The 23534-nt window shown below is 42.9% G+C and overlaps 1 protein-coding gene across 2 annotated transcripts in view; it reads left to right on the forward strand.

Annotated features, from left to right (window-relative positions):
• LOC103694056 (proteasome maturation protein pseudogene) overlaps positions 1-23534 on the forward strand; it is a 78836-nt gene that overhangs the window by 19286 nt on the left and 36016 nt on the right. The window contains exon 1 of one of the 2 annotated variants that reach the window (XR_015641531.1): positions 21831-22001. The exons of the other annotated variant lie outside the window; for it this stretch is intronic. The gene's annotated coding sequence lies outside the window, so the exon portion shown is untranslated. Of the gene's footprint in view, positions 1-21830; positions 22002-23534 lie in introns of those variants that run through there. 2 annotated transcript variants of the gene reach the window in all.

Consider the following 23534-nt stretch of genomic DNA (forward strand, 5'->3'; position numbering starts at 1 on the left):
TATGTATATATCAAGCCAATGTTTTGATATATGTGTTAACTGTGCATTGATAACTCAAGCTAATCAATAGATGTATGACCTCACATGCAAAGTTTGTCGTTAACTTGTATCTTTTCTAATACCTTTGTAGCACAGTACCATGTATGAGATACTGGCTTGTCCGGCCAGAAAACTCCTCAGGTACAGCTTTATCCCTGATTTTTACTGATGACAGTCTTAATCCTCAAAATGGGTAATGATTTCTCCAAAGTCAACAAGTTTCTGGTGGGGAGGGCAGACAGAAGAGACATTTCATGGTTGTGTGCAGATAAATACCATAGCACCTTATTTACTGTATCATATGATGCTGATTGGATACATAAAAATTGAAATATTGATTTCCCAGTGAGTCTTCTCATTGCCAGGCCTTTGTCTTCAAGCAGACATTTTATATTGAGTGGACAGAAACGTTAATTAAGTAATTCGACTCATGTTTATTGATTGTTACGAAGGGCAAAGGCTCAATGCTGAGTGCCGTGGGAAGGACACAGGGATAGAGAATGACCCACATTCTCTCAAGGAAGAAGTTGGGCGTTCATATCAATGATTCTCTGTGTGTCAAGTTTTTCTATGTTTACACCAGAATAGCTCAGTTGCCACATGATGGATGTGAGTAGAGTGTACCTCATGCATGGGAAAGCAGAAAGCAGCTTCTATAGGCAGAGTTAGGGAAAACCCCATGTTGTGAGTGGCATTTAATTGAACCGAAGTGTACATATATTTGGTGGCCACCTTCACCTGGTAGGAAAGAGTTAGGATCAAAGGCAGTAAGGACACAGTGAATGGCTGAGAGTCACTGGCAAGTTAACTGATTGGTCAGATGTGGAAAAAGCAGTTTGGGTAACTGTCAGACATCACACTTAATGGACTCTAGTACTTACACTGTTTGAATATGAGATGTCCTCCAAAGTCTCACTCTGAACACTTGGCCTCACCTGGTGACATTGGTTTGGGGGATTTTGGGAAGCTTTTGCAGGCACGAAGTAGATCCAGACGCAAAGAGCTAGCAACACACCTGCCCCCTTCCAGTTCTGGAGCCATCCAGGGTCTGGCATATGTTAGGCAAGTGTTCACCACAGAGCTATCCCTTCACTTTACATCTTGAGGCAGGGTCTCACCAAGGTACCTCAAAGTCTCACCACATTACCTAGGCTGGCCTTGGACTCATTCTGTAGTCCAAACTGAACAGAGTCCTTGATCTTCCCACCTCAGCCTTCTAGGTAGCTGGGAATATAGACCTATTTCACCATGCCTAGCTTCAGACACCCTGATCTCCTATTTCCATTGGTTTGGTTTTAGTATAGCTAATTAATTCATTGGAGATGAAGTTAAAGCATTTGAAAACCTATTTTTTATTTATTAACAACCCACAAAGCCATTTTTGCTCTATCACTTACAGAGGCTTATAAATACTTGTTAGTAAGCTTAGGAATGTTCTGTCATCAGTTTGAGGTTGGCCTTCTCCATGACCTGAAGCACAGGGGTGTTGTGGGTATTTGTTTGTGGGTTCTGTATGTTTTCCTTTCCCTAGCTTCTTAATTCTGATTTTCTACTGTTACCAGCTAGTATCCTAGATGCTTATTGCAAAGGTGTTTTTTAATGGCTAGGCACTGAGGTCTTACTTTAAGCTTCCAAAAATAATCTCGAGGGATAGGAGAGATGGCTGGGCAGTGACGAGCACTTACCTTTTGCAACCAGGGTTGAGCTCCCAGCACCCACATGACCACTCATAACCAGCTATGACTCCAGTTTCAGGGACTCATTGCCCTCTTCTGGCCTCTTAGGGTACTGCATGCATGTGGTATACAGGCATACCTGCAGGGAAATACTCAGATCCATAAAATAAAAACAATCTTTTTTTCTTTAAAAAGGGCAAAAAATTGTAGGCTTTAAAAAAATCTGTTGACATTTTGATTTGTGTCTATTATTATCACCATCATTATTTATTATTGTTGTTATTATTATTGTTGTTGTTGTTATTTTTAGACAGGGTCTCACTTTGTAGTTCTGACTGGTTCTGGAAACTCACTATATAGACCACGCTGGCCTTGAACTCACAGAAATCTGCCTCGACTTCATGAAGGCTAGTTTTAAAGGTTTGAGCCACTATGCCTGGCTCTGCTCATATTTGAAAATGAAATCTTCAGGTTTTTTTTATTTTTAATTTTTTCATCTTTTACTGGGAGCTTGACTCTTCCCTGTGCTTTGCTTGAGTTTTGAAATTTGTGGCATTTTACAATGCACTGTTTCTTCCCGTGAATCTTTCGCTGTGCTTTCAGTGATCCAATGGTTGGTTTACTCAGGGTGACATACATAGTATGTTGCACACAGCCATGACGCAAGGCCTAAGAAAACAGCCATATGCTCTAAACGCAGAAAGAGTACAGGGCTTTAGACCCAGCGCTTTTGAGGAAGTTACATCTCTTTGAGTTCAAAGCTGGTTTGGTTTACATAGCAAGGTTTGCTCCAGGGAGGGTTACATAGTGAGGGCCTGTCTAAACAACAGCAGCAACAACAACAACAACAGAAATAACAACAGCAACAACAACAAAAACAACAACAGAAATAACAACAACAGCAGCAACAACAAAAACAACAACAGAAATAACAACAACAGCAACAACAACAAAAACAACAACAGAAATAACAACAACAGCAACAACAACAAAAACAACAACAGAAATATCAACAGAAATAACAACAACAACAGCAGCAACAACCTCCCAGCATCCAAATGAAGAGAGCAGCTACCGTGAGAGGCTGAGGTTTATTGTGATCTCAGCCTCACTGTGTTCTGGAATGTTCCAGCTTTGTTCAGGGAACCCCACTTCCCTTAAGTACTAGAGATTGTATGAAAACTAGGTTAATCTGGATATTAAATATTGGATAAGCTTAATTCGGTTTAAAAATAATGCATCACAAAAGCCCAATAGTTTAAATCCCAGCAGGCTGCTAGTGTGCAGAGCCATCTAAACAATACACTTGAGTTGGGGGTGGATCAGATTAAAATACACTTCACACATGCATGAGATTTTCCAAGAATAAGTAAAAACGTTACTTAAAAGAAGGTACTTGAAACGTTTGTTTTGTACACCTTAACCTTTTGGAGAAAAATATGGAAGAAGGTATAAAACTATTCAGATAATGCTATTTCCTCTAAAACAAACAAAAAAAAAATCCATAAAAGTCCTTAAAAGAAAAATTCTCCCATAATTCCTTTGTTTGTGGCTGACTGAACGCTGCTCTAAGAGGAAGATGCATTTCGCTGGTATAAATATTCATCACGTCTATATATCAGGTTTGAAGAACTCAAACATTTACAGGAAATTAAATCCTATTTTCATTAAAGCCCCCTGTTCAGAACCCTTACAGTAGATAGCTCTGACATTTAAATTGGAATCTACTTCCTTTCTTCATTGTGTTGACTAAAGTAATACTGGGAAAATACAGGAATCACCTGTTTACCGGCACGACACCTCTCTGCACAACGCCTCTCTGGAGCCGAGTATGCCACGCCATTCCCCAAAGCCCGGTGGATGGAATATCCACCTCCTGCTATGGCCGCTGGGTTCATTTCCTGCTGGGATGGTAGGGTTTGGCTTTTTTCTTTTTCCAATTAAATTTCCATTAACTTTTTGCCTCTGTGTCACTGGCAAAAAGTGTCTGGCACTAATTCTTATGTGCTGCCAAAATGCAAGAGTAAAAGAGAGTATCTGATCCATGCATCATGGTGCTGACACGGGAAAAGTGACGGTGACACGTTTTTAACATGAGAGACAGGATGCCATCGAGGGGATAATCGGATAGTCTCTTGGACCTGACTCCGACCATGGCCAGAGTAGTGGCAGCAGCTGCTGCTGCTGCTGACACCGCCGCCCAAAGGCAATTTGGAAGATAGTGATCGAGTGGCAGAGGCATCTGGGATTCTAAATGCAAGGGTGAGGGGGAAGTTACAGGGCAGACAGCAGGCTATTGGAGCCCGAAACCCTGAATGAGGGGAGCCTGGGTAACACTGTGGTTAGGGAAGAGGTGGAGGGGTGCTGGCTGTTTGGAACTGGGGAAAGACCAGTCCTTTTGGTATAGAAAACGAAAATGAAAAAACAAAGAAAGGAAGGAAAGAAGGAAGGAAGGAAGGAAAGGAAGGAAGAAAAAGAAAAAAAGGAAGGAGGAAAAGAAAAAGAAAGAAGAAAGGAAGAAAAAGAAAGAAAGAAAGAAAGAAAGAAAGAAAGAAAGGAAGGAAGAGAGAAAGAAGGGAGGGAGGGAGGGAAGGAAGGAAAGAAACCTTAAGGATTAAGGACAACCCTTCTTGGCCAATGTAACTAATTTTAGATGTGCTATAATATGTAAAATATTAAGAAGACTGAATGCCTAAGAGACACTAAAGAGGGGCTCACAAATTTACACAGGAGTAATAAAGACGGAAGACTGAGGACAGACCATTTGTTAGTCTTATCACCAGAAGAAGGTATTGAGGTAGCCTATACAAAAAGAAGAGGGCGTTTACCTCGGACTGTGGTTGTGCAGGTTTTCACTGCGGGGGCAGCCTTTTTGCCTTGGAGGTAATGGAGGGCCAGCACATCTCGGCAGGAAGTCATGGGTCTGCAAAGGTCCGTTCTCCTCATGACCCGGACCAGAGAGAGGGGAGTCGGAAGAGATTAGAATCCCGTGAGGATTCCAACAGATGGAAACTCCCCAGTCGCATCTATTTCTGAAAGGTTCCACAACTTCTCAAGAGCGTCACATGCTGGGGAACAGCTAAGATAGAAACTGTATAGTAAGGCATAAAAACTTCTGCAGAGAGAAAAAGGACCAACCAAGCAAGATGCCAAACTTGTTTGCACGTTAGCAGCTGGTACTCGGGACGGCAAATCCAAAGAGGTTTCAGAGGAAGTGGCTGCATCTCGCAGGTTTTCGTGACAGTAAGAGCAAGTGAGGCTTAGCTTGGTGGTACAGGCCTGCAATCTCAGCAGAAGAAAGGCTAAGTCAGGAGGGTTCTTAGTTCAAGGCCAGCATGGACTACACAGTGAGATTTGGTTTACAAGTAAACAAGTACAAAGACCAGAAGAGAGGAGAGAGTTGTTTTGGGGTCTCGTTACACAAATGAGCTTGGACGGGGAATTTTGTTGTTCTTGCTTTTGTTAGTAGAGGCAGGGACTGGCAAGGTGGCTCAGCAGGTAAGGGACCATGGCACTGAGCTCGACAGTCTGAGCTCCATCCCCAGGACGAGCATGCTGGAAGCAGAGAGCCACTTCCGAAAGTTGCTGCCTGCTTGCCTCGCGTGAGCTGTGGTGCACATGTGCACGGGTGTCTCTGTGCATGTGCGCACACAGATGAACAAAACGTGATAGCGTAAAAAAGATGTATTTTTATGTGTACGAATTGTTTTGCCTCTGTGCATGCATGTGCCGCCGTGCGCATGCCTAGTGCCTGCAGAGACCAGGAGAGGGCACCAGTAGCCCTGGAACTGGAGTTACAGGTGGTCGTGAGCCATGGAGTGAGTGCCGGCACTCGAATCCAGGTCCTTTGGAAGAGTAGTCAGTGCTCTTAATTACCGAGCCATCTCCAGCACTCTTTTCCCTCCAAGTTTTTAAGTAGATGCAGAAAAGATTAAAGGCAATTTAACACGATGCTTATACACACATTTCTACACAAACACTGGCATGTACACAGCATATGAATATTTATGTGGAAGGTGGGGTTGGCTCTTAACCACCCATAAGAAGGTATAGTATTTCTTGAGCTTTTACCGTCCCCTGCTCAGTGTTTTAAACACAGCCTTTCCGCACTGTAAATGATACCCACTTCAGTTACTCTCTGCAATGATTGTAGTCAGGGATTCTCTGTTTCTCCACATTCCACAAAAGAAAAGCCAAAGGCACAGGGGCTAGGGAGTGGTTACAGAGGGTCAGTAGAGGCGCGACCAAGACTGGAAAGCAGGCAGCCCCCACACCAGAGCCTGCGTTTGCAAACAGGTCACCCTGAAATGGGGTTAATCATTTCAAAATTACATCTGGAATATGTTTGACATTCATGTTTGAATGTAGCTTTGCCTGACATTCTAAGATTATTTTCTTTAGAGTAAAATAGTGGGGCCCAACTTGGGATAGAATAGGGAGGCTAACAATCCAGGAGGGGCTAGAGTTGGGAGGCTAGTGGTGCAGGAGGGACTGTTACTCATTTAACTGCAGTAGAGAAACCTTATCACCTCCCAGAAAGACGCAAGCTATCAGTTTAAAATAAGGCAAGCTTATCCCAGAGATGTCCTGTCCTGTGCTTCTGTGCATTCAGGGCCTACTTTGCAGAGTCTCTTCTGTATCTGATGTCCTGGGTTGAAGGAGCCTCCGTCCTCTGGGCTATGAGCAGTCTGGCTTTCGCTTCCCCTGTGTAGGTGCTAACTTGGAGAAACCAGGCCCTGTTAAGTCATTGCATTGGTTTGAAATGCATTGTGGTTGGTTTAGCCCTACCGAACAGAAAACCTAGCTCACAGTAGCTTAAACAAATAAGAGTTTATTTCTTCATAGTAGGCTACAGTGAGGCAGCTGTTTGTACTGGGTTTGCTGTCCAGAGTAATCAGAGTTGAGACTCTGCCAGGTTCTTGGACTTCTCTGGTGTTTACAACATGGCAACCTCAGTTGTTTTAACTATAATACAGGAATCAGGTGGCCCTAACCACAGCTGTTCCCTTGAGCAGGGACACAAAGTATTTTTTTTTTTTTTTGGTTTTTTTTTTTTTCAGAGCTGGGGACAGAACCCAGGGCCTTGTGCTTCCTAGGTAAGCACTCTACCACTGAGCTAAATCCCCAACCCCGACACAAAGTATCTTAAGGACCCAGTGTTTGTCCTTTCCCCTCAACCTTCCGGGCCTGATTGAGCCCACTGCAAAGTGAGTTGGGGATAAGTTTGGGTTGTAAGGGAAAAGTGTTGGGTATGGCAGCAAAGACTTGATTTACAGTTTGCCCCCAGTGTCTCTGTCTCTTTTATGATCAAAAGAGTAGCTTGGATTACAGAAATGTGAAGCAATTGGGAGAACTTTTAAGCTCACGCAGTGAGTCTAATTGGACTGTATATATTGCTTATTTTTCTTTTTACAACCCTTTATGGTCCTATATCTTCAACATTTAGCTTCTAAAATCGTATTTTAAGTATTTATTTTTATTGTCATGAAGAAATGTCTTTTCAAGTAATTGAAATTAGTGATTTTGATCCAAGAAAGTCATCTTGAATTCCAAAGACTGCACCACGCTCCGATCGTTTAAACGGCATCTATTTCTGCCTCCGTGTTCACATGGGTGAGAATCACAGAGCAGAACGCAGCTAGAATTACCTTTTGCCTGGAACTTTTAAAAAGTTACCCTTCCTCATTCCTGCATTTCTGTTTTACTGTCACCTGGGAAGTTCAAAAAGAAGTGGAAACAGAATTATATTGCCTAATTTCAAACTGGAAAATTAACGCATGTGGAAATCTGGGTCTACAAACATTCAGTTTGTAAGAGGAAATGTTAAAAAAAATTGTGGGAAAAGAAACATAACACTGAAGCTCTCGATGGCAGATGGTGGCCTTTCTTTTGGAGGTGGATTATAGGTCAAAGGCCCGCGTAATCTTCTTCGTATCCAGGGACCATTAGAAAGTGAAAGGAGGTTATTGAAAATTAGCCCCAGGATGAGAGACATCAACTATCCTCATTTCAGGAGGGGAGTGGGGATAGTCAACGTAACTGGACTAGTTTCCATTGGGACTCAGAAACGATGGATTTGGTCGTTACACAGAACTTTTGCTGTTTATATCATGCTTTTCTGAAGTGTTTAATTTGTACACTCTTGCTTTATGAGTGTAATTTAAAAAGCCAATAGGAATTCTGTTTTGTTTTTTAAACATTGGTCTCATATAGATCAGGCTGGCCTCAAATTTCTGAACTTCCTTCTTCTGTCTTTCAAGGGCTAGGATTATAGGTGTGTATCACCATCAATAAGGGTTTTAATTTAACTTTGAATATCTTTATACATATGTGATGTGTGTATATGTATGTGTATGTGAGTATGTATATTGTGTGTATATGTGTGCAGGTATATGTGTATATATGTATATGTGTGTGATATTTGTATCTGTATTTATGTATACACATATATGTGTATGTGTGTACATATGTATATGTGTGTATATCTGTGTACTTGTGCATATATTTTTATATATGTATGTATATGTATGTGTATATGTATGTGAATGTATGTGTGTATGTGTATATGTGTACATATGTGTGTATGTATATATAAGTATACTTATGTTTATATGTGTGCATGCTGTGTATGTATGTGTACATGTATGTGTGTATATGTGTACACATGTGTGTATGTGTGTGTATACATGTACTTGTTTTATGTGTGTGTCTATGTATATATGTGTGCATGCATGTGTATATGCATGTGTATATATGTGTACACATGTATGTATGTGTGCATATATGTGTACTTGTGTGTATGTGTGTATATGTGCATGTATGTGTGTGTACACAGATGCACATGTGTCATGGTGTTCACATGGAGGGCAAAAGACAACCTCAGGTGTCACTCTTTGCTTTCTTTCTTTGCTTGAAACAAGATTTCTTACTGCTCACTTTTGGGCACACCGAGCTCACTGCTCCCAGTCCCAGAAGTTGTCCTATCCCCGCCTCTCACCTCCCCACAGGAGGGCCGGGATCACAGGTGCTCAGTATTGTGCCCAGTTCTAAGTGGGCTCTGGCTCCCAGTGGAGTCTTCACACTTGCACAGTGAGACACTTGTTCACTGAGCCACAAGTCAGAGATGGCTGACAAGTCTGAACAACATAAGATTTGCATTTAAAGACACTCAGAGAGGAGAGACTGTTGTAATCGATGCTGCTTCATGACCTGTTGGTATAACTTCCATGTCCTGCCTTATAATCCGGTTTTAGTCATGCATTCAACTTGAGCAATACTAATGTCGAACCCCCGTTGTAATCATAATATCATGTACCAGATATTACCGTGCCCTTTAATCTACTTGTACCATAAAGTAATACCTCTTAATCCACTTTAAAATTCTTCACTTTTGTAAAGACTAATGGCTTCTCCAAATCTTGGGTTTGGTATGTAGTGGAGCTTGAATTCATACCCAAGTCTCCCTTCTTTATAGTCAATTTGAGTATTATGCCTTAAATATGTCCCTCCGTCCTACTCTCCCCTCGCTGTCCTCCCCTCCTCCTCTCTCTTTGACTGTCCTGCCTTTCTCATTGTCTACGGAGACGGGATCTCTCCCTGTAGTCAGCCTGGCCTGAAACTGTGCTGGCTGGCCTTGAACTCATAGCCATCTTCCTGCTTAGCCTTTCAAGTGCTCAAATTACAAACATACTATATCCCTAAGTGGGCTTCAGCAGTCACGTTTCAGTGCCAAGTTTATTTCCAAAGGAATGTGCCTCTAATTTTATAATGGCATTTCTAATGAGAAATAAGGGGCTTATGGAATTTTGTTTCCCTGCCAGCTCTGTGGGAGAGGCATAGAGAGTTCCAAGTCCAGGATTTGAACACAGACACAAAAGGTGGCAGGTGCTGTTTCCTGTAGGAGGCATTTGGAGGTAAGACCTCCCAAACCCTGGGCTTTGCCATGGGGCAGTTTACTGTACAGTAGATGTGGTAGAAGACAGGACACATCCTGCACCTACAAGATGAGCTGAGTCCTTTACTCAAGCCCCGTGGGCGGCCTAACAAGTAATGGCAGCTCCATGCGACACGAGGATGCGACTCCCATGTGATCTTTTTCCTTTTATATGAAACAAAGTAGAAGAAATCCAGGCCAATTTATCCAGTGCTAAAGTAAAGATTCCGGAAATAAATGGCAGCTGTTTAACCATGTAGAGCAACATCATAACAACAGTTCGGGACGGGAGGCGAGGATGAATTATGCCGAGAGGCTGTGAAGTGGCGTGTTATTTGTGCCTTTTCTTCCAGCAATCCTTCTTGCCTTCTCCATTACCCACTCGTTTTTAAATGATTCAACTGGAAGAAAAAAAAAAAAAAAAAAGAAGCAAACCAGCTCAGTCCATTCATTTTCTTTATGTGCCCTTAAAATAAAACACCAGAGCTGTAATTTGCTAATCATATTTCATCAGTTGTGACAATCACTGCACCCAGTTATGGTTGGGGAAGTTGCTGAGCGTCTGCTTGGCTGTCATTCTATGAGGAAGGCCCATTTTGGCAACAGAAGAATGCGTGGACAAGAGCCATTCACAGCATCACTGATTCTACACCAAAAACGTAGGGCCCAGGAGAGATTTATTTTATCCTACAGCGGTTCTCCATTTCTTTATGTCAGTGATGTATATTATCAACCTAGATGTTCAAAACAGTATTTTAATCCATCCCGTTGGATGAGAGCCATACGAGTTGCATAAAAAGAAAACTCTCCCTTTTGTGGGTGGTTCTAATTTCATCGGAAAATATGTGTATTGGTGCATTCATTGTTCTTCTTACTGCTGTAAGCAAAAACCTGGTCTGATATAACTCAAGGGAGGACGGTTTATTTTGCAAATGTCTGAGTGTCAGTCTATCCTGCCAGGGAGAGTGTCAGTCTATCCTTCTAGGGAAGGCCTGGCAACAGGAGGCTGCCTGTTTACTTATATATCAAGGAGGAGGATGGCAGAGAGAGATCAATTGCCAGCTCTCAATAGGCTTCTCCCTCTGTGCTCTTTTAGTCTGTACAGTACCTAGAACGGGGCCATCAGCATCCAAGGTGGGTCTTTGCTCCTCAGCTGAATCTTTCTGAACATTCTCACAGACGTGTGCAGAGGTGTCTCTTCTAGGTGACAGATGACCAGTTCATTCAGGCTATCAGTAAAAGTTAACTTTCACAGTCAGTGACTTCAGCAATGGTCTGACTGACTGGCATTGCCTCTGAGTAGCCAGAATGCTTGACACCTGATTAGTCTGGGCTGCTGATGGTATGGTTGACATCTCTTAAAAAAAAAATCCTTTCTTTTCCTCAGAAGGCTGTCCTATGCATGAACCTAACCATTTTACTGTACGTTTTGAAGATGTAATGTATTGCATTTAGTCTCTCAGCAGTCTGAAGAGGTCAGATGGTCAGCAGCCATCAGTATGTCAGTATTATAAAAGTGGAGGAACTGAAGCTTAGAGATGTTCAAGCCACTTGCTAAGTCCAACAACTTAATGCCAGGTAACTGAATACAAGTTCAGCATTGCTCTCTTCGGACCGTGCGGCTATTTCTCCCTAAGAATAATAGATGGCACCATCATGGATGGCTGATAGATTCAAAAGCGCTTGTCAGAAATAAGCCAAAGACAAGTTAGCAAGTATAAAATGACCACAGAGCCTTGGGGTCGACCAGAAGTCTGTGTCTCTTTTCCTTGGTTCTGGTTAAAAAGTATGAGTTCTTAAGAGCAGGCCGTTCAAATAGCTTCCTTCCTAAGGGTTTGCGTTTGGCCTTTCCCAACTGCCTATGTGGTTATTGGTGCGTCAAACCCTTTTGCTTTTACTGCGAGTGGAAAATTCACTGATTAAATAGAGACAATTATGGAGAAACTGTTTCTTATCCTAACTTTATTGTACAGATAATCACAAGTTAGGCTGATTCAAAGTTTCCTTTTTAATCTTCTTCACTTCCTCCTTCCTCTGCTGTCTATATCTTTTTTCTCATACATAGTCATCTGTCACATAACAATGGCCTGCATATATGACAGTGTTCCCATAAGATTATATCACTGGGTGAAGTGACACCACTGAAACTTTCTAACAGTATATTTCTCGGAAGGTATCTGTGTCACCAAATGATACATGACAGGCATAGTAACCATTATAGAATAAATGAAAGTACATGAGTTAGTTTTCCATCGCTATGAAAAAATACCCGAGACAGTAAGGTTTCAAGGGAGTCTGTTTGTTTGAATGTTCCTGTGCCTGCCTGCTTAGCCTCATTGCCTTTGGGCCTAGGGTGAGGCAGTGCCTCATGGAAGGAGCACATAGTTGGTTAGATTCCTTACCACTAGCAACCAAACAGTGAGACAGGAAGGGGTTACAGTCCCAAAATCCCCTTCAACTACCTGCTCCCAATGGTTTAATTAGCTTCACTAGGTCCCACCCTTCAAGGCTCCACCATTTCATAACTGTACCATATGCTGGTATGGTGTAGACTAAAACCCTCACACATGGGTCACTGGTCCAGGTTGTAGCATGTGAGCTTTTCCTGATAGGAGGCCCTGTCAGCAACAGCTGTGGTGTGACACTAAATTCCCTCCCTCCATACCTGGACAGTGCATCTTACTTTGGTTCCATTTCGCTGAGTAACTGTGGCCAGCTCACTCTGCCTTTCCAGGTTTTCATGAAAGATGAAAATTTTCTTAGAGAAGTCCTGTGAGGTTGAACTGGGATGGTGCAGATTACAGCTGTGCACGGAGACCAAAATACTCGAGAGGCTTAGGAGGATGGGATCCCACCACATCCTGCCTATGGGGATAGTTAATCTGTGGAACTTTGCTTCCATTCAAGTTACTTTAAACACATAAACATTATGTGACATTTGAGTCTTAAACTCTTGGAGGGATTCTGGTATCAATGACAGTGGACAGTGGATGTGAAAATTCTTGTGTTGTTGTGACTGGAGCTCCCTTCTATACTCTCACACTACCCTAAATCTCCCTCAGTTACAGAGCTTATCTCTTGGGGTTGTATCTATTTACATGTCTGTTTTCCTTCTTTAAGAACAAGGAGCCATTGTCTGTACCAACAGTACTGATATTTAATAGGTGCTCAATAAATGCTTGATAACAACAGGCAATGTTTACCAAGCATCTGCTGCTTGTCACTGCCTTCCTAATAGTGATTCTTTATCAGCACAATGGCCTTCCTGTCACTGGGTTCAGGGGTGTGGAGTACTGACTGAGTCTGTGTAGCTGTGGAGTATCTGGGATGTGACCTGGTTTTCTCACTTGATACTTCTCCTCCTAAGTCTATGTACCTGTAAGACGCTAGCATCCGTCATACAAAAGCTGGGTAAAATAAAGGAAACTGTACCTAAGAAAGAAATGTTATTTCCTTGATTATCTTACATATAAACAGAATTCAGCTATGCAGAAATAAATATATTTGGCATTTTCATCCTGTGGGTGGTATTTTTATGGTGGAATTCTGTACTGTAAATGAATTCATAGATTCATAGCTCCTTTTTACTTTTAGCATACCATAATCATTTTAATGACAAAAATATCCTTACATAAATGGATGGATTATTATTTCCCCAAACATCCTCCCATAATTGGACACTGTATTTTTCCTTCCAGTTTTATATGATTCTGTAATTAACATTTTCATCCATAAATCTTTTGTGTATTATATTTCTCTGTGGTTTGCAGAAGAGGATATTATTGATATTTTTGATGCGCATAGCCAAAATGCTGTCTACAGAGTTGAGATTAATTTATACCCCACCAGCAGGGGCTGAGCAGGCTTAGACATGGGGAGAGACTTGAAAAAAAGCCTGTGTTCTGCCTGAGGAGAAGACAGAACCAGGAAGCAGAACTCAAGGAATGCTGGCCTTTCACACACACACACACACACACACACACACACACACACACACACCCCACCCCCCCATCACCCCTGGCTCTTTAACACCCTGGCTCTCTGTAGGCTTATAAGTGGGTGTAACAGGCTGCTCAAAGCAGAAGTGGGTTTGTCTGTCTCCGGCTGCACATCCATTTTGGTTTAAGTACCGGAACTGCTCCCGTCCCTCTAAGTGTGGAAAGGCTAAGTGTGGGAAGACTTTAGCCCAACACTGGGGTGGGGTGATGTCAGAATGTCAGACCAAAGAATAATAAGGTACTTTTCAAAGATAGAGAATCCCATCCGGAAAACATCCTTAGAGTCCCGCCCCCGCCCCCAACACACACCCTGCCACACACAGAGAGACACACAAACATGCACAAACATGCAGACATACTGACATGCACAGACACACAGACATGGCGGTGTAGGGAAGCAGTGTCAGTTAGTTTGGGAACAGTTTAAAAATCAACCGATCAAAGATATTTACTTGGCCTCCCCCTTCCCCCCAGGGGGGTTTTCTGGGCCTGCTTTCCTAGCTTTGACACACGGCAGTGATTTTTAGGGCCCCCCATTGCAGTCTTTTCATTAATACCTGGGAGGCTGTGTAGCCTATGGCACTCCGGTATAAGAATTAGAAATTAGAAATATATAATTTGTCAGGTGCCTAACTTCATATCTTGGAAGATCCCAGTTTTAATTATCTAAGAGAAGCCTTTTCTCCTCTCTGCCTTTGCCTTAGACTTCAGAGCTGTGGGTTGGATTTTTCTATCCCTTCCGACCTCTGATTTCCTCTTCTTAGCAATTATATCTTGACTGCAGGGCACCCAGATTTCCCTCCCAATACATTCAGGGGCTCCATTTTTATTATTTGTCTTTGCAATAACTATATTCACTTGTTTATAACTCCTGGGATCTTAAGTCCCAGCCAGCAAACATACTTGCCTGTCACCTTTATCAAAATGAGAGCCCTACCCATGCTGGCCCAGCAGACCTGGTCACACTGAAGGACAGCAGTGGAAACCTTAACAAAATCACCCTCTGTAAAGGAACCTGAATTATTTGAGAGGAAATGGTTAGCAGGTATGGAAAAGCATGCGTTTGGGCAGACAACCCTATAATCAACAGCATGGGTTTGGAATCAGATAAACCTAAATCAGAGGGCCAGCTGCTGGCTCCAATCAACAAACCCCTTGGCAATGTTCCCCAGGTCTTTGGTTACATCATCTGCAAAATGGGGACAATGACATTTACGCAGTTGGATGGATGGAAGGATTAGAACTGGTAAATTACATAGATGATTCAGGGCAAGCCTTGGCCTGTATGCGCTGGGAGTTGTTTTATAATCTTCCTTATTAGTTTGACTCAGACTTTCTCACCTGGCTTATCTTTGACAGTATACATATATTTTTTTCCTTTATAAATGCAGATTCTGTTTTGTGGTAGTGATAACAGGAAAGTGAGGAGAAATCTTTCCCCAGCAGGCTGTTAATGTGGCGACGAGAATCCAGTGTTCCACATAGTTCTTGAACTTTCGCTGTTGTTTGAGAAACAGTATTTTCCATTGTTCCTCTGGTAGTGTTTGACTGTGGGGTTAACTTTTCCTATATGGACAGAGAGTAACATGGAGATTCTGGAGGGAATGTTGGTGGAGAAGAAAACAGCTCAGACATACCTACGTAAGTACGTACATACATCTTGTATGTATCTGATGTGAGACGGGGGTGGCTGGAGCCAGTGCCTGGAGCTTGGGCCTGACTAAGAGCTTGGGCACACTCCACACATGATCTCCGGTGGCACCTAGTATAAAAACAATAAAATATTAATAACTGGAGAAGGCAGCTTTACCGAAGACACACCATGTTGACATGGGCAGTGCCATATTTACAGCGGTTCTGTGAGATGTAATTTGAGGCACATAGTATCAAAATGCTGGTCCCAAATCTATGGTGTGCTTGATTCAAATTGACTATTGCAGTCTAACGTGTCTCCTTGAATCCTACCTTCCATCGCTCTAGTTCCCTTGCACACTTTTCCCCCTTCCCTTTTCTTCCGTGATCGATTTCCTACTTCACAAAACACCGAATCCCTCAAAGGCTGGCTTTTCAATAGAGAGCAAAGCTTCCCGTGCTCCTATTGTTTATGGAATGGGGAAAAGCAAGACACCTTTAAAGCGAGCCGTGATTCCCTGTGGGCTTTTAAGACCCTCATTAGGTTTTCTGGGTATGCAGTCATTTTAATAGGTTGTCCATCCACCCACTTCATGGAGAATTGTGAATCTGCCGCTGGAACCTGGTGCCTCAGGTTAGGTGTCTGAATGCTCTTTGGGCAACCGGAAGAAGGACCTCTGCTTGTCTGTTGCAAGTAGTAAAGTGAACTCGTTCTTACTGGCAGATTCTCTACAAGCTGAGATGGAAATAGAGAAGTTTTTTACAAATTTGGCCCAATATGATTTTTTTCAATACTTGATGACAGGTTCCGGGTATGAATGGGGAGGCAGGGGTTGGGGTTGGGTTGGGGGTAGAATCCATCTGGATTGGAAACTTCTGGAAAAATGAGTTGATGTGAAATGTGTCATAGTCATCTTCAATGGTTCAGATAAGCAGGAGAGACCACTGAGGTTCTGCATAAGAAGAACGCAACTTTGGGAAATAATTGCTTGCTCCTCAGTTGATGTCTAAAGGTGGAAAGGTCATGGGAAAACTGGAAAATATTACATCACTCACTGAGTGGTTTCTGCATTGCAGGGTCAGTGTCTAAGTTCCTGTTAGGTGAGCCACTGAAAATTTTCAGCACCTCACTATAATACCTGTTAGTGTGTGTGTGTGTGTGTGTGTGTGTGTGTGTATGCAAGTGTGTATGAGTGTGTACAAGTGTGTGTATGTGAATGCACATGCACATGTGCACTTGTGTATATGCCTGCACATGCATGCATGTGTATGTGCACGTGTGTATACATGTACACAAACATGCATGTAAGTACATACATGTTTATTAAGGGAAAATTTACACTAGGTTTAGCCACTGAGAATGGACAAGTCAGTGACCCTTAATATGGTCCCAACTTGTGGCTCCCCCTCCATCTGGTTTTAGAGCATTTTCATCACCCCCAGAAGAAACTGCACGTCCTTTGCTTTAGTCCCCCATGGCTGCTGTGACAAAACACTAAACCTAAGGACTTCAAATAACAGAAAGTTGTCATCTCATAGCCCTTCAGGCAGAAGGAACCACAGCTACCGCAGGACCAGACCTCCTTTGAGGCTGAGTGGAGTCTCCATGCACCTGTGTCTTGCTTCCAATGCCTCGTCTTAAAGCAACTGCCCTGTGGATGTGCACACTGTCACGCCTGTGTCCATCTTTGTGTTCAAGTCCCTGCTTCCCTAAAGGATGCCAGCCATACTGGATTGGGGACCATCTTTGACCCTCTCTAGAAGTTATGACTCTCAGCTCTTCGGGTCTACAACTTTTACCTTTCTCTGGGGGACCTAATCCAACCTATTGACTCATTAAGCCATTAGGGCATCCCTCTTGTTTCCTACCTTCCCCTCCTTTGGTCCTCTCCAGTCTGACTCCAGTTTCTCTGGATTCACCTCTGTCGTTCATTCCTTATAGATGACCTCATCTGACCTGTGACCTTTTGCATGTGCTGTCTCTCATTCAGCCCGACAACAGCTATTGCTGCTTTATTCCTTTCCTTTTAAACTTCGTCCCACTTATCACGGCTGAATCCTACTGTACTTAATTTCCACATGAAGAGACTGCTGCACACAAAGCTTAAATAGCATGTCCAACGGCAAAGGATGGGCTTTCAGAAGGTCAGTGAACATGTTCCTGTGTTTAGGGGAACAGAGAGAAGGGGGCACTAGATAGAGTGGCTGAGCAACAAGAAGATGAAGGTGAGGTCAGGGAGTAAGTCCAGAGATTCTTAGGGATGATGTCTAAGTCTCAAGGTCAACGCCAAGCTGTTAACCTGCAGGTACCATGCAATGTTCTTCTCCATTCTTCTTAGGCCTACGGAATGTTCTCCCTCAAATTTCCTGTCTCTATAAGCCACGCTTTGGGGGAGCAGCAGGTTGACTAAAGTAGAGACAGGCACTTGGAGATGATCAGAAAACATAAGTTCCTGGACATTTTATGACGTCATGGATGTCTGATAAAGCTATTTATTCATTCATTTCCCAAGGGAAAGTGGGATCTGGGAGAGGAGAGAAGGTCTGATGTAGCCTAAGTGACCCTCTCCCCATGACAACTGTAGCTAGCTGTATCCTTTGGTTCCCTTTCCACCAAAAGATGCCAAAACTGCTCCTAGGTCAGGTCAATTCCAGGGAAGTCTAAGTATTTAAACAATTGTGCAATCAATTTGCCAAGCTGGAGAGAGGTGGCTCTCTACAACTTAAGTTAAAACCAGATTGGAGGACTTGTGAGAACTCCTCTGAAGAGAGAGGACTGCACATTGATGTCTCACAGCTGCCTTAGCGAGACACATAGAATGGGAGGCTTAAACCTATAGCAATGTATCCCTTCAGCCCTGCAGAGGTTAGGCAGGATGCTGGCCCAATTCACTGTTTCTGGAGGGCTCAGAGGGGACTCTGTGTCATTTGTCCAAGGCCAGTGTATCAGTCTGGGTTCTCTAGAGGAACAGAGGCAGTGAAGTGAGGAAGTGTGACAGCAGACACTTACAGTGCTTGACCAGTCACAGGTTTTTGTACAGAGAAAGGCTGGAACCAGTGTGCAGATGATGGGGGTGGCTATACTTACTTACGTGAATAATCTCATGCATGTAGATATCTTACTTATGTAGACAATTTATGTAGCTATTAGGTAGATAATGATGTAGATGCGCCCTCCTTGTTTTGTCTTCATGAGTGAACGACTGAGTATGTGTGCGTCTACATGTTCATGTGTGCATGTGCATGGAGGGCCAGAAGTTAAAGTTGGATGTTTTCCTCTCTCATTCTTTACCTACGTTTTGGACAAAATCTCTCACTGGGCTTCGGAGATTCGACCCAGACATGCGGTCGTGCTCAGCTGTGGATACTGGAGTTGCAAACTCCTCTCCACGGATGCGTGGCCATCGCTTCGCCAACAAAGCCAGCTATCTCTTCATCCCTCTTGTGATCTTTTTTACAACAAACACAAACACAGACTCTTTCAGCTAAAAACAAAGAATACCTATCTAATAAAACCTTAAGTCCCAAATAAACAACTCTCAAAAATGTGGATGTGACTCTTGCCCGAGTGCTTGTTGTGTCATTTGGCACGGAGAGGGGTCGTAGCGACATATTGACTGTGTGTAAACTAGGAAGACAAAATCTTTTTTCTAAAAAAAAAAGTTATTCAAAAATTAGTTTTAATACGTGTCAATATGTTTATATGCCCTTCTGGGAGGTATGAAGATTTTCTCATTGAAAAAGACATGACTATTCTTCCACATTAATTTGGCTTATGTTATTTTTTCTGCTGCTAGGTCAAGATAGCACCATTGAACAAACTCAAATTTGCAAGGCCATTTCAGTTTTAGGGATGAAATTCACCATTCACAGAACTCCACACGTGGCCAAGCCATTCTTGTTTAGATCACTTTCTTTACGAGAAAACCAATTAGTTGAAACAATGTTTTGACTTCTATTTCCCACTCAAGTCATGGGCTCGAAGTAAAGGTTTCGGAAGTTCATTCTCTCGAAGAAAGACGGTAGACAACTCTAGGCAAGTATAGCAGAGACACGCGGCACTTAATGGCCTTTGAGGGAGCACAGCAAAGTGGGAGAGAGTGTCACGACTAAGTTAAGAAATCCATGGAAAACAAACCATTTGGAGCCGGATGCAGTGTATTCATAGTTTGTAATTGCACCCGAATCAGCTGTGGGAGCCTCCTAACCGAATAGAAGCCACAGTTGACAGACATAAACATTTCTATTTATACACAGAGAAATCGAACTATAAAATATTTGTGATTGAGACGATACGGAACTGAAAACACATGCACGTGGCAGAATAAGCATTTTTTTTTTTTTTTTTTTTTTTTTTTTGCTTTTCTGCCTCCTCTTAGATTTCAGAAATGGGGTTCCTCCCTGGAAGGCTACACTGTGAACGAACCAACCCCAGCACACCACAGTGTACCAGCTTACCACAGTGTATGCTGACCCTCTTACACTTCTTTTTTTTTTTAAATAAATGAGTTCTCTAAATATTGTTTGCATTTTGTTCTCATCAGCTGGTAATCCTTAAACAAGGATTAGCTGGGTTGTGAGCCAAAGAACTTCAGCTCTTTAAGCTTTTAGGGAAATGCAACTGTCGAAACAGAACTTCTGGTGTCTGGGGGGGGGGGGTGGGAGGGGGAGTGGGGGGAGGGAGGAAGTCAGAAGCAGCAAAAAACCAAATTCTGTTAAAAAAAAAACCCAACCCAAACCAACCCACAGTGACACTTGATTCTTTTAAGCTGCTTTTAAAAAAAGGCTTCTACGTAGGAAACCAAAGGAAATGAGGAATGAATGATATCATTTGGAATTAATGCTGCTTTGTAATAACTTTATTTATTGCTGACGCTACTTCTGCAATTAAATGAATTCTAAATTCGAACGGAACGAAACGGAGAATGCCTGTATATATTTTTTTTCTGCATCTAAATTTGGCAAAACTGTTCTAAAGATCACAAATAAATAGCTTCCTTGGTAAGCCCAGCCTTAGAAAACATTTGCTAGAGAAACTACGGATTTTGAATGAGAATTCCTGTGCTAGCAAAGACAGCCTGACTTAGAGCTGCAGTGGCTTTGTGGTGAGGTAGGAATGTTACAGGTCCAGAGCCTGATTGCACCTTACCTTGGGCTAGTGTAAGCCCACTAAATAGCTTATCCTTGTCCAGCCCTGTGTCAACACTAACATCCTGTGATTAGCGGATAAAAGCCTTTTGGAATCTATTAACTTAGCAGACCACAAGCTTCTACCAGCCCCAAAGCTAAGAATACTGCCAGGCAGCATTTGAAGTCACTGGGGAAGATTTCCTCGTAGGTTTCCTTGTTGGAATCCCCCGCTCTGATGTAGCTATGAATCTCCTTTTAAAATTCCCCAATTTATAACTTTTTTACGCTCTTACTATAAAAAATGCCACAAAACTGCTTCTTCATTGAAGCGGTACGTTTGTGGAGTCCTGAATGTATACTCCCGGCCACGGTCACTCCCATTTGCTCCAGAATAAACCGCAGCTCTTATTTCCTAGAGACAGGAGCTGTTCCTTCCAATGACAGGGTGCAAGCAAGGGCCTGGGATGGTGGTGTGTGTCTAGCACTGTGGCGGCTGAAAACAGGAGGATCACAAGTTTGGGGCTCAGCCAGGAAAAAAAGGAAGGAAGGAAGGAAGGGAGGAAGGAAGGAAGGAAGGGAGGAAGGGAGGAAGGAAGGAAGGGAGGGAGGAAGGGAGGAAGGAAGGGAGGAAGGGAGGAAGGGGAATAGACAATGCGCTTGAAGAGATTTGGACTGAGATCTCTTCAATTTTAATAAGAGAAGTGAGAACCGAGACTGGAGACTGCCCTCTGTTCCATAGGATGAATTCTCTTGTATAGCTAATGCTTCCTCCCCGGGGCTGTGGTCCAGTGGTAGCGCTCCTTCCTAACAGGTGTGATAGCTTTGATCCTAGTACCACTCGGGGTGGTCAAAAGAGTTTTTCTTTATAAAGACATACGGGCAGAAGAATCCGGTGAATGCCTGTAACTTCACACTGAATACACAGTTCATCTTTGAAACAGATCGTAGGTAATTTTATGAAACTTACCCACATACTGAGATATATTCTATAAAAAAAAAAAATACCAACAGCATGCTATCAGATATGGAGATGATCATACAACTCTTAGAATAGGTGATTAGGAACCAGGGATGAGATTTTGCTTAACACTGTTTTAAAAATATCTAGACAAATCAATGTAATAAACTCTAAAACTTTGGCTTTAATGTACATTGCCCTTTTGCTTTTGAGAAACGCTTTCCCGCTTGACAATGATTTAAGACTTAAATGATTTTATAGACCTACCATTAGTGAAACCAATTTGTCAATCTACAAATGCACCCTTAAAAATTATATAGTGTTTGTTTATTTTTCTCTCACTGTCGAAATTATCCCAGTGTGGATAATTAATTATCTCGTCATGTGGTTAAAGCAGATGTCTATTTTGAATGTTTGCTGTTTTCATTCCACTGCCTCATTGGTGGCTTCTGATGGTGATTCAGTCTTCTACCCAAGACTCCCGCATGCCAAGAACTGAAAAGTACCTGCTAATGAGCATAAAATTCCTCACCTGGGAAATGAGCGAGCCTTGGGATTCACTCCACACCCTCCAGCGCTGCTTGACTTCTCCCCAGCGCAATTGTAACAGAAATGGCAGTTCCCATCTCTCCCAGGTAAACAAATGGCTTTTTAAAAGTTTATTTTCATAATTACATCGTCCACATTATCTGCCTTTAACAAATCACTTTATCGTTTGTTTATATTCCGGTCTGTGATTCGCCCGTGGTTTAGAAGGAGAACAGAACGTAATCCCTTCAGCCTTAGTCCATACTGTCACAGACAGACTCACTAATGAGTTCATTAAGAGTCAAATGATTAGGTAATTGGTGACTTAAATGCCTTGTATCATTCAGAGGTCCACAGTGGGTTGTGTTATAGGTAATTAAAGAACACAGGTGACATACAAAAGGCATTATTTCCCTACTTGAATGGGAGAGAACATGGGTTCTTGCTATGCCAAAACTCACCAGTCACGTGGTTCAAAAAAGAATTCGGCTTAGATAATGGCAACCACTTTTGTCTGTTGAGTGGTGTTTTTGAATGCCACCAGATACTGCTCCTGACCCTGGGGATTTAGCAGTGAATGCAGTAGCCAGTCTGTCCTTGTAGAACTTAGCTTTGCGGGGAGCACATGGCAGTGAAAATAAGCCTATCATATAATACAAGCCAGACCTGGATACACACTGAGGAAGAAAATAAACCAAGGTAAACCAAACCAGGAGGACACCGGCACATGGGGGAGGTGCTACTTTACCTGGTCAGAAGAGTTAGGTTCAGAGTTCAGAGGGAAATGAAGAATGGTGCTAGTGTGTGTGAGGAAAGGGCAGGCCAAGGATGTCTGAGAGAGGGAGGGATCTGTGCACTTGCGGGGGGATGAGGGGGCCTGGGGGCGTGGCTAAGGTGGGGGAAGAGTCATGCAAATGAGAGTCATGCAAATGAGAGTCATGCAAATGAGAACCATGCAAATGAAGCTAGTGGGAGTGCAGGAGGGGTGGAGAGTGAAGGACTTCTTGGAGAACATTATAGGTCAAAGACTTTAGATTTCAGCCACAGCGAGATGGGAGGCCACTGAAAAGTTCTGAGTACAAAAATGATGTACTGTTTCACTGGCCAAGCCTCCTTTCTGCCATAGAGAGGCAAAGCTGTGCACGTGAGGGTGAAGCAGAAGGCTTGGGGCAGGGGGACCAACAAGAAGGTTCTTGTAGCCATTCAGACTGTAGGTGTGGAGTGGACACACTTCAGGTAGTGAGAGACTGTGGCTTCCTTATCTACTCTGAAGGAAAGATGACATGTCTGTGGTGACCTGGATGTGGCGGGGAGGGGAGGGCAGCAAAGGCATTCTGCCTGGATGGAGTGTGGGGTGGAGTTGCTGGTTATTTAACAATGGAAGACTGGAAGAGTCTGCTTGGATGAGATAGAGGAAGGGGGATGGAAGTTTAGCTCTGGCTTATTAAACTGGAGATTGGCCAGGACTACCTGAGCCGAAATGCAGTGGCTGGCTACTTATCTCTCCAATCTCTCGTTAATTTATTAGTAGACTTGCGCTGTTAATATCACTCCATAACAGAATGGCTGCACGGATTAAGAGTTAACAGGTTAAAGTGCTTTGCAAGGGCTCCTGGTACCCACTCAACCGTCATTATCGT

This window comes from Rattus norvegicus, chromosome 17 (assembly GCF_021556685.1).
Source record: "Rattus norvegicus strain SHRSP/BbbUtx chromosome 17, alternate assembly SHRSP_T2T, whole genome shotgun sequence".
NCBI lineage: Eukaryota > Metazoa > Chordata > Mammalia > Rodentia > Muridae > Rattus > Rattus norvegicus.